At 43.8% G+C, this 10401-nt stretch overlaps 1 long non-coding RNA gene across 1 annotated transcript; it reads right to left on the reverse strand.

Moving 5' to 3' along the window:
* Window positions 1–2964: 2964 nt before the first annotated feature.
* Window positions 2965–7728, reverse strand: LOC116503934. The gene is made up of 3 exons (XR_004254754.1): window positions 7647–7728; window positions 5151–5243; window positions 2965–3179 (listed from the first exon to the last, which is right to left on the reverse strand). It is a non-coding gene; the product is annotated as an uncharacterized LOC116503934 (long non-coding RNA).
* Between the last annotated feature and the right edge of the window lie 2673 nt (window positions 7729–10401).

Consider the following 10401-nt stretch of genomic DNA (forward strand, 5'->3'; position numbering starts at 1 on the left):
GGAGGCAGAGCCAATCGCGTACGAGAGGCGCCCGACGCCAGCCTATCGGCGCGGAGCTCTAGCCCGAGCGTCATCCTTCGGCTTTCTCCGCCTCCTTAGACACGCCCCTGGGCTGCTCCTTCGCCTCTTCCTTTCGCCCCCCAGCACGTGATTTACCGGACTCGCGCCAGGAGATCGAGTTCAGGGCGTCGGGGCCGCGCCCGATCACAAGACTTGCTACCGGGGTTATACGAGGCCCCCGGGTTCGCGAATGCGAGGACTGGCCCGCGATTGGCTCCACCGGATGCCACTCGCTCGCCCTTCGAAGCGACGTAGCTTGGAAAGCTAATAATATTAGCGAGGCATGCCGAGAATGTCCTTGTTATTCTTCCTCCCGTTTAAATCCTTTCTTGGCAGCAGAAGCGCTCTTAAGGAAAAAAAGCTGCCGGGTTTGACCGTGGCTTCTGCTTTCTTTTTTCCACTGAGGAGAGCTAAAGACAAGGTTTTGTTCTGTAGGACAGTGTTTCTCAACCTTGGCAACTTGAAGAGGTCCGGACTTCAACTCCCAGAATTCCCCAGCCAGCGAATGCTGGCTGGGGAATTCTGGGAGTTGAAGTCCGGACCTCTTCAAGTTGCCAAGGTTGAGAAACACTGCTGTAGGAAGTTATCACCCATCCCTCTCCCAGAAAAATGAACTATCCCTAGGAAACATTGAAAAGGCAGAATATTTCTCTGGATGTGAAAAGGAAGAAACATGTTTTTAAAAGACAGAATAGCTGCCTGTAGCTTCCTGCCCATTCCCACTTTGTCAATTAAGAAGGCCAAGTTAGTCCACTTTACATAATAAAGGCTTCTCCACTTCAGCTCCAGGGGGATGGGATTAAAGCATGATAATATTGGCCCCAACTCCCCACATGGCATTTGAGAACTCATCCATACCTGGATTCAAAACACAGCCTAGAGAGTTGCTCCTGCATGGCCCCATGGGGGTCTGACAACCAATCAGAATACATTTCTTACACAGGAACAGGAAACAGAGAGGTGGGACTGAACAGGTTATAAAAAGCCTAGCAAGCCCCTCCTTCAGCCCTTCTCTTCTCCTCCACCAACATTGAAGCATGTGATCCCCTTTTCTGTTCAGGACTCGAGCCATGTGGTCCTGTCCAACAATAAACCGACTTTCCAAGCAGCCTCCATGTCTCCAGTGTCTTTTTCCCCACTTGGAGCCGAACCCAGAAGGACATTTCTTCATCAGTCCCCCCTCCCCAACTATTGACAACACAAACTAGTGGGTCTGGGTTAATCAGAAGTTCAAGGTTCGACTATGGAGGGCTTGGTACCCACTCAGCTTGTTTCTTTGCAGATGTTTCATTATCCAACTAGCATCTTCAGTTGGTCAGGAAATGGGGGGGGGGGGAACAACAACACGAAGCTCAGCAAGCACCCAGGACTCCAGAGTTTTGTCCTTTGACATTAGCGAGAATAAGTCAATTTCTGGAAAATAAGCCTACTACCCAGAGGTAGGTTCCTACCAGTTTGCACCTATTCGGTAGAACCGGTTCGTCAAATCTACCAAACCGGTTAGAAGAGGTTCCACCAGTGGACCCGGAAAGCAGGCCATACCTACAGAAGAGGTTCCAAAAATTTTTGAAACCCACCACTGCCACTACCAAATATAGTTATATTGTATACAATTCTTCCCTTTTCAGTAACAAGTGAGAAATTGCTCAAGTGTGAAGAAGACTTGGCTGCAAATGAGAGTTGCAAAATGTCTTATTTACACTTCACCAACTGTACATCCGTTAAGAGGAATATGAAATTCATTTGAAGTCGAGTTTCACCAAAACAATAAAGTGTATATATATATATTTTTAGAATAGAATGAGATGGAAGGGACCTTGGAGGTCTTCTAGTCCAGCCCCCTGCTGAAGCAGGAGAACCTATACCATTTCGGATAAATGACTGTCTAAACCAAGGGTGTCAAAATGGCGGCCTGCAGGCCAAATGGATCACACGGAGGCCACGCCCATCCCAGCTCCATGAAGGGTAAAACCATCTTGATACATCACATGACGGCAACGTGGCGCTGCGAGTTTGACCCCCGTGGTCTAGACTCTTCTTAAAAACACCCAGTGATGGAGAGTGCCCACGATTTCTGGAGGCAAGCTGTTCCACTGGTTAACTGTCCTCACTGTTTAGGAAGTTTCTCCTTAATTCCACGTTGCTTCTCTCTGTCCTAGAAGATTTCAACTACTGGAAACGATAAGAATTGATAAGGGCCAAGCCTTGTGCCCATGAAGTAAGTTGTACTAGTGGTGTCATTCCTCTAGAATTGAATTGAATTGAATTTATTGCACTTATAAGCCGCCCTTTTCCCCGGAGGGGACTCAGGGCGGTTCACAATCCAAGTCAGGGAAGGGGATACAGATAAGGGATAAAAAAGACAAACAAAACAATACACAATTTAAAAGCACACAACAACCATACCATTCGAGGGGGGGGGGGCAAAAGCTCTTTAGCCCCAGGCCTGTCGGAACAGCCAGGTTTTAAGGGCTTTGCGGAAGGCCTGGAGGGTGGTGAGGGTTCGAATCTCCACGGGGAGCTGGTTCCAGAGGGTCGGAGCAGCCACAGAGAAGGCTCTCCTCCGGGTAGTCGCCAGCTGGCATTGGCCGGCGGATGGAATTCGGAGGAGGCCTAATCTGTGGGATCTAATCGGTCTATTGGAGGTAATTGGCAGCAGGCGGTCTCTCAAGTACCCAGGTCCAATACCATGAAGGGCTTTATAAGTGACGACTAGCGCCTTGAAGCGTATCCGGAGACCAATAGGCAGCCAGCGCAGCTCGCGGAGGATAGGTGTTACGTGGGTGAACCGAGGTGCACCCACGATCGCTCGTGCGGCTGCATTCTGGACAAGCTGAAGTCTCCGAATGCTCTTCAAGGGCTGCCCCATGTAAAGCACGTTGCAGTAGTCCAGTCTAGAGGTCACAAGGGCACGAGTGACTGTTGTGAGGGCCTCCCGGTTCAGGTAGGGACGCAATTGGTGCACCAGAAGAGGGGCATCAGCCTGTTAACAGAAAAGTCTTCATGTTTCCTGTATGTCTCTGCTACTTATTCGTGGTCTGGAGTTTTGCAGCCAGGATGTGGTGGTGTATTCTCCACCCCACTCTCGCTCACATCATTGCCACATAATTGTGGGCAACCTAGAAGTTCAAAAAGAATCAGGAGAGAGAACTAAGAAAAAAAAATGCACTTGCGTACAATTGATAACCCCTTGTCTGTAACTTTCCAAACCAGGCATTATTCTATTCTACATCATGCCATTCAAATCTCTGAACTCTTTTCAAAAGAAAATCTGTGACTAAATGCTTCCAACTATCCCTAAATCAAGGATACCTAAATCAAATAAGAAGACATTTGTTAATCACACGAGCTTGTTAATACTGAAAAACATTTTTGCTTAAGCAGGCTCATCTGTTCTATATTTAGCAAGAATTTTTACTGCGTTTAGCAACAAGCATTATTGTAATTTGACTCTTATTTCACAAAATGGGGAATTTATACAAGCACAAACTAGGCTTCCATATGTGGGCTACAAACATCCAGATGGCTACTACATGGCAACAGAGAGAGTTTCCCGCCATAGAATGGTTATCTGGATTTTTACAACCCAGATATAATAGGCCTAAAGGGAAAGCATACACACCTGGGATTTTTCCATTGAAGAATCAATCTTTAGCAGAGACAGAAATCTGTTAGAACAGGGGTTCAACCCTCAAGCCGCAGCCCACTACTGCGCTGTGGCCTGTTCCGAACCAACCTGCGTGAGAACTGGGCCAGTGTGCACAGCTCCATTTGTGTGAGCGGCAGCCCAACACACACGCACATGCGCGCCGGCTCCACTTGTATGAGTGAAGTTGCACACACATCAGCCCGCCGCTCATGTGGCCTATTCCCCCCCCCCCCGCTCAATGCAGGCCACCAAGCCGCAAAGGTTGGGGACTTCTGTGTTAGAAGATCTAAATTGTTTTTTTTCCTTAATATCAAAACCATTATATTAGTAAATATTAATTTAGTTTAGCAAGCCAGAATGTAACTAGTCTCATAATAATATAATATCAGCTATCTATCCTCCCTTTTTACGAGCCTCTTATCCCTTAATTCGGGGTAGAGTTGGGGCAATTGGATGGAGCTGAGCGTTTATTGGTCGGATGTCCTTCCTGAAGCGACGCGGGGTTTGCAGCAAATATATTTCTTTGCAGCTTAGGAGAAAAATATCTGCACCACCTAAACCTTCCGAGTGGGAAGCGAGCATCTTCACCACTAGGCCACCACGCCATCCATCCATCCATCCATCCATCCAGTTTGGTCTCCTGCCCTTGAGCTTGTGTTGCATCCAGCATTACACACTCTTCCTGAACCTTGCCACAACCCCATGCAATCTCTCCAACTCACATGGCACTTCTTACACACCCCTTGCACCCTGCATGATTAGGTTTAGGTTTAGGTTTAGGTTTCGTTTTATTTATATGCCGCCCTATTCCCAGCGGGACTCAGGGCGGCGCACAAACCCAAAGGCGGAAAGGGAAACACAAAAACTACAAATACAGGCATTTAAAAATGACCAACAGACACACAAATCGAGAGGGGAAGGGAACTCATCAACCCCAGGCCTGCCGACACAGCCAGGTTTTAACGGCTTTTCGGAAGGCCTGGAGAGAGGTGAGGGTCCGAATCTCTGCGGGGAGCTCGTTCCAAAGGGCCGGAGTTGCCACAGAGAAGGCCCTCCCCCAGGTAGTAGCCAGATGGCATTGGCTGGTAGACAGAACCCGGAGGAGGCCAGCCCTGTGTGATCTAATGGGTCTTTGGGAGGTAATTGGCAGCAGGCGGTCTCTCAAGTACCCAGGTCCAATACCATGAAGGGCTTTATAAGTGACGACTAGCACCTTGAAGTGTATCCGGAGACCAATCAGTAACCAGTGCAGCTCGCGGAGGATAGATGTAACGTGGGTGTACCGAGGTGCACCCACAATCGCTCGCGCGGCTGCATTCTGGACGAGCTGAAGTCTCCGAAAGCTCTTCAAGGGCTGCCCCATGTAGAGCGCATTGCAGTAGTGATCCATGCAGTGCCCTTGCATCCCCAACCCACACGGCACCTCATCCCCCCCCCATACCTTAGTGATCTGCACTGCACTTCCATCGATCTTCCTTGATCCATTCAGCACCTCTCACGCATACCATGTGCCCTTCCCTGAGCTGCAGCACACCTACAGGAATATTTGAATTTTAAACACCATGGTTTAAAATGTAACTGAGTTGGATATAAATTTAAACTCCATTATCCAAATTCTGAGAAGTATAAATGAAATCCACATAATCTTATGCAGCATGCTTGTAAGTTTCCATGATTCCCATTGCTTAAGGTTGACTCAGTGAAAAAAAAATGCCAAAATGGCCATGAGTGAAATTCCATTTATTGAAATTAGTCTGCTCCAATCAACATTTTCAGCCTACAATCTACTGAAATTATGAAATTAATGTTTGGAATCAAGATAAAAAGCAGCATTTCTCATCTATTTTTATTATGACCAACTAATGCTATGGCTTCTTAAACTATGATCCAAAATAATCCAAAGAATGTATGTCTGTTTGAATGAGTCCAGAATTTCTATGCACTTTATTACTGTCAATTGTAAATATTAAAAGTATCAAAAATCAAACTACTAGGTAATGGCTCAAGCTGTTAATTATTGAACAATGTAAGAAGAAAAATGCCCCCATTAAAATGTAATTAAAATAAAAGGTAAGTTCATACTCTTCTGTCACAAACAGCAAATTTGTTTTCTAAAGGTAGTCATTTTCTCTTTCATACCTATTTTTGTGTTGTAATTTATCATCCAATCTAAGATACATCTGCTCTTAAGACACACACCCCAATTCAAAAAGCATTAAGTTCCAACTAAGCATGCTCATTAAATCAATACCATTTTTCTACATATAAAAAATTAAATGTGATATATTAGGGCTGTGCATACTTTCAACAGAAGTGCTTTGGACCTGGTACAATTATGGTTTTCAGTTAAGCAGCCTGAATTTTTTATGAGTGTAACACAAGCTTGAAAAAAAACATAGCTTCTTTAAACAAACAGTAGAAAAAGTTATAGCAAATTCTCACATATCAAGCTTGCTAAAATATTGAATACATGTTGCAACAATTTGTTATATGTTTTACTTTTCAGGATTAAAAATAAAATATAAAAAGTGCATTATATACGAAGCAACACTAAAATGTTCCCTGGGGTTAACACAAATTTTATGTGTTACTCAGCATCTACTATGACTTCAAATCTTTGGTACAAGGATAACACAAGATATATATATATATATATATGTATGTATGTATGTATGTATGTATACATACATACATACATACATACATACATACACATACACATACACATATACATATACTTTTACATATAATGTCAATGGAATTTCCTCAATTAAATATGAGAGCTATAATTTATAAGTGTTTTGCAACTTCTATCCAGAATTGGACTTTCTGGTCATCTGTGTTTGTCCAGGAATTGCATATGGATTTTGCCAGAGTTTACTGTTCCAGATTGAGATTGAAAAAAATACAAATCTTAAAAGAAACAGCATAAAAAAAGATTTAAGACCACTGAATGATTCAGGGGTAAAAGGAAACCAGGCTGAACATGGTGACTGGACACTTTATCAGAGCTGACATCAACCAGAGCATAGAAAAACTCAAATACTACTAGATCAGAAGATATAGATCAGCGATGGCGAACTTTTCGTCACCGAGTACCCAAATGGGAATGTGCGCATCGGAGCCCCAGAAACTCGAATACCAGCTGTGCATGCGCACTGGCCAGCTAATCTTCCCGTGTGCCAGAGCCCTGGAAACCCAAAGACCACCTGGCCAGTGTCCATGCATAGCTGGTCTTCGCGTGTGCCGGAGCCCTGGAAGCCACAAGACCAGAGCTGGTCTTTGGGTTTCTGGGGCTCCGGCCCCACATGAAGATCAGCTGGCCGGCACGCATGTGCACACCGGAAAGAAGAAGAGCAGCTGGCAACAATGCACATGCCCACAGAGAGGGCTCTACGTGCCACCTCTGGCAGGCATGCCACAGGTTCAGCATCACGGATATAGAGCGACCTGGCCCATAGAATCACCAAGAGTAGGACTTGACTGAATGGATAACATCATCGTCAAATGATTTAGGATGTTATATATTTGAGGGTAGTTGAAACCAGATGTCTCTCTTTAAAAATTCAAAATCATGGTAAATATTTTGTTAATAAAAGCATTAATCAATATTTTTTTTTTAAGTTGGACTACAAAAATTTCCATTGATTTGAAAAACAAATTTAGCACGCTTACATTAGTAAGGAAAGCTTCTCTAAAATACACATAATAATTTTAGTTACAAAGCTTGGAAAAATAGTTGAAAAGAATTGTCAAAAAGCCAAAGTTTTATTTTATTTAACAAGTAAATGAAATACACTTCATGGATGTGTTTTTATAAATTTTGGTTTAATAAACCAATATTCAAGCCACCACTCCCTTTCACTGGTATGCAGCAAGCAATTAATCTTGAAACCCCTTCAATTAACTAAACTTTCTTAATATGAACTATGCTTACCTGAAGAACTTTTGACTCAATCTTATACAAAACACCAAAGATAACTTAATTTTATATAAAAGACCAAAATAAAACAGGTGAGCTACAATGTCTATGAAATACACTGTAGAAAGTTAAAACCTATCCCTCTCCTTAAAAAAAAATGAAATATCCTGGGAAATATTGAAAAGGCAGAATATTATTTTTCGCTGGATAAGAAACGGAGGGACATGTTTTTAGGCAGGAAACAGACTCACTCTTAATAGCCCCCACCTGTGTCAATGGGCCATTAAAATGCCTGAGACTGTCTATTCTACATAACAAAGAACCCCCCTTCTGTTCCAGGGTGATGGGATTAAGGCATGATAGTATTAGTCCTTTACCCATTTCACCACAGGGCACTTGGGAAGAAGCAAGGCAACCAAACGTGGATTCAAAAGACACACAACCTACAAAGTTAGCTAAGACTCCCTGCTCCTGGGAGTCTGACAACCAATCAGAATACATTTCATACACAGGAACAGGAAACAGAGAGGTGGAGGCGGAGCTGAACAGAGGATATAAAAACTCAGGAACTCTCAGCAAGTCCCTTTCTTCACCCAACATTTGAAACATGTGTGATCCTCCTTTTCTGTTCAGGAACTCAAGCCATTTGATCCTGTCCAGCATTAAAGCCATCTTTCCAAGCAGCCTCCATGTTTCTGGTGTCTTTTTCCCCACTTGGAACTGAACCCAGAAGGACGTTTCTTCCAACAACACAAAAAAGAGTACACTATTCTCTTAGAAGGATGGATTACTTCAGTATTCAGACTTTTTGGAGACCCTCCATTGTTGGTGATTGAACTCAGCCCTTGATCTGGTGGTGCCTGATCTGAGATACATTGACCAAGTGACAATTTGCTAGATCCTCTTTACACAACAATGGAGTCCATCCAGGGGTGGGTTCCTGCCAGTTCTAACTTATTCTATAGAAGAGGTTCCACAAATCTACAGTGCCGTTTAATACCGGTTCCAGCTCCCTCCCCCCGCCCGTCCGCACATCATCAAGATGAAGAGCGAGAGGAAGAATTCTGGGAGTTGAAGTCCACAAGTCTTAAAGCTGTCAAGTTTGAACACTCCTGGGGTTTTTTTTTTCTAAAGGGTTAGGAGTTCAAGGGTCTTGTAAATGGACAGCTTTAAGACTTGCACACTTCAATGCGAGAGTTCCTGAGCCAATATGACTGGAGGAGGAATTCTGGGAGTTGAAGTCCACAAGTCTTAAAGCTGTCAAGTTTGAACACTCCTGGGGTTTTTTTTTCTAAAGGGTTAGGGGTGCAAGGATCTTGTAACTTGACAGCTTTAAGACTTGCGTGCTTCAAATGCCAGAGTATCTCAGCCAACATTTTGGTTGCTAAGCAAGAGTGTTGTTAAGTGAGTTTCACCACATTTTACAAGTTGGCCCACGCCCACCCAGTCACATGACTGCCAAACCACTTCCACTCAGTCACATGGCTGCCAAGCCACTCCCACCTGGTCACATGGCTGCCAAGCCACTCCCACTCGGTCACATGGCTGGCAGCCACTCCCATACAAAGCAGGCCACACCTACAGAAGAGGTTCTAAAAAATTTTGAAACCCACCACTGAGTCCATCACTCAATTCCATTTTTTTAAATGTTCTGTCCCTGCCAAATATTTACACCACTGTATCTACTTGGAAGTTCAATTTCTGTGGGAGGTGAAACCTAAATTGGCAAGTGGTGAAATGCCTAGACAAGAGCTACTTTATCAAGTTCTGTAGCATGTAATCTTTGCTTCAGATTAATAAAGGCTGTTAATACTCCTCCCTTGTCAGATCTTCCACCATGGAAAACAGTAGGGTGTTGTGCTTAAAGGGTTGCAGTGACTCAGTGGCTAAGACACTGAGCCTGTTGATCAGAAGGTCGGCAGTTCAGCGGTTCGAATCCCTAGCGCCATGTAATGGAGTGAGCTCCCGTTACTTATCCCAGTTTTTGCCAACCTAGCAGTTTGAAAGCATGTAAAAATGCAAGTAGAAAAATAGGAACCACCTTTGGTGGGAAGGTAGCAGTGCTCCGTGTGCCTTTGGCATTTAGTCATGCCGGCCACATGACCACGGAGACGTCTTCGGACAGCGCTGGCTTTTCGGCTTTGAAACGGAGATGAGTATCGCCCCCTACAGTCGGGAATGGCTAGCACATATGTGTTAGGGGAACCTTTACCTATGCTTAAAGTGTTGAATAAGGAGCAGGGACACCCAGGATTTACTCCAGCTTCATTCATTGGATGACTTTGGGCCAATCCTTTGTCAGCCGAACCTCAGGATTTTTGTTGTGGGGGAAAAATAGAAGCGACTTCTACTTTTAGTTATTAAAACAAAAAGAAAACTTTTTGTCCAGCTAAGAGATGGACCAAGAAAAAGTAGTTTAGCACTAAACTACTCCTAGTTTTATTTATTTATTTATTATTTATTTGGAGTTTTTATATGCTGCCCAATCCCAAACTACTCCTATCTCTCTGGACCATTTAATATGTGAAAATGATCAGCAAAGAAGATAGAAAGTTTTTCAGATGCAGTTGTTTGGCTGCAGAGAGATTTGTAGGAAACTGAAAAGATGATATGATTGATTGGTTCTTTTTTAAACAGCTGTAAATATAAGGAACAAGAATGGGGAAAATAGTAATAGCTGGAAGCATCCAAATATCTTTAGATGATGGAGCAAAAACTAGAAGCTAATATATATAATGCACGCACACATTATGACAACTGAAAAGAGGTC

Source organism: Thamnophis elegans, chromosome 1, assembly GCF_009769535.1.
Source record: "Thamnophis elegans isolate rThaEle1 chromosome 1, rThaEle1.pri, whole genome shotgun sequence".
Classification (NCBI taxonomy): Eukaryota; Metazoa; Chordata; class Lepidosauria; order Squamata; family Colubridae; genus Thamnophis; species Thamnophis elegans.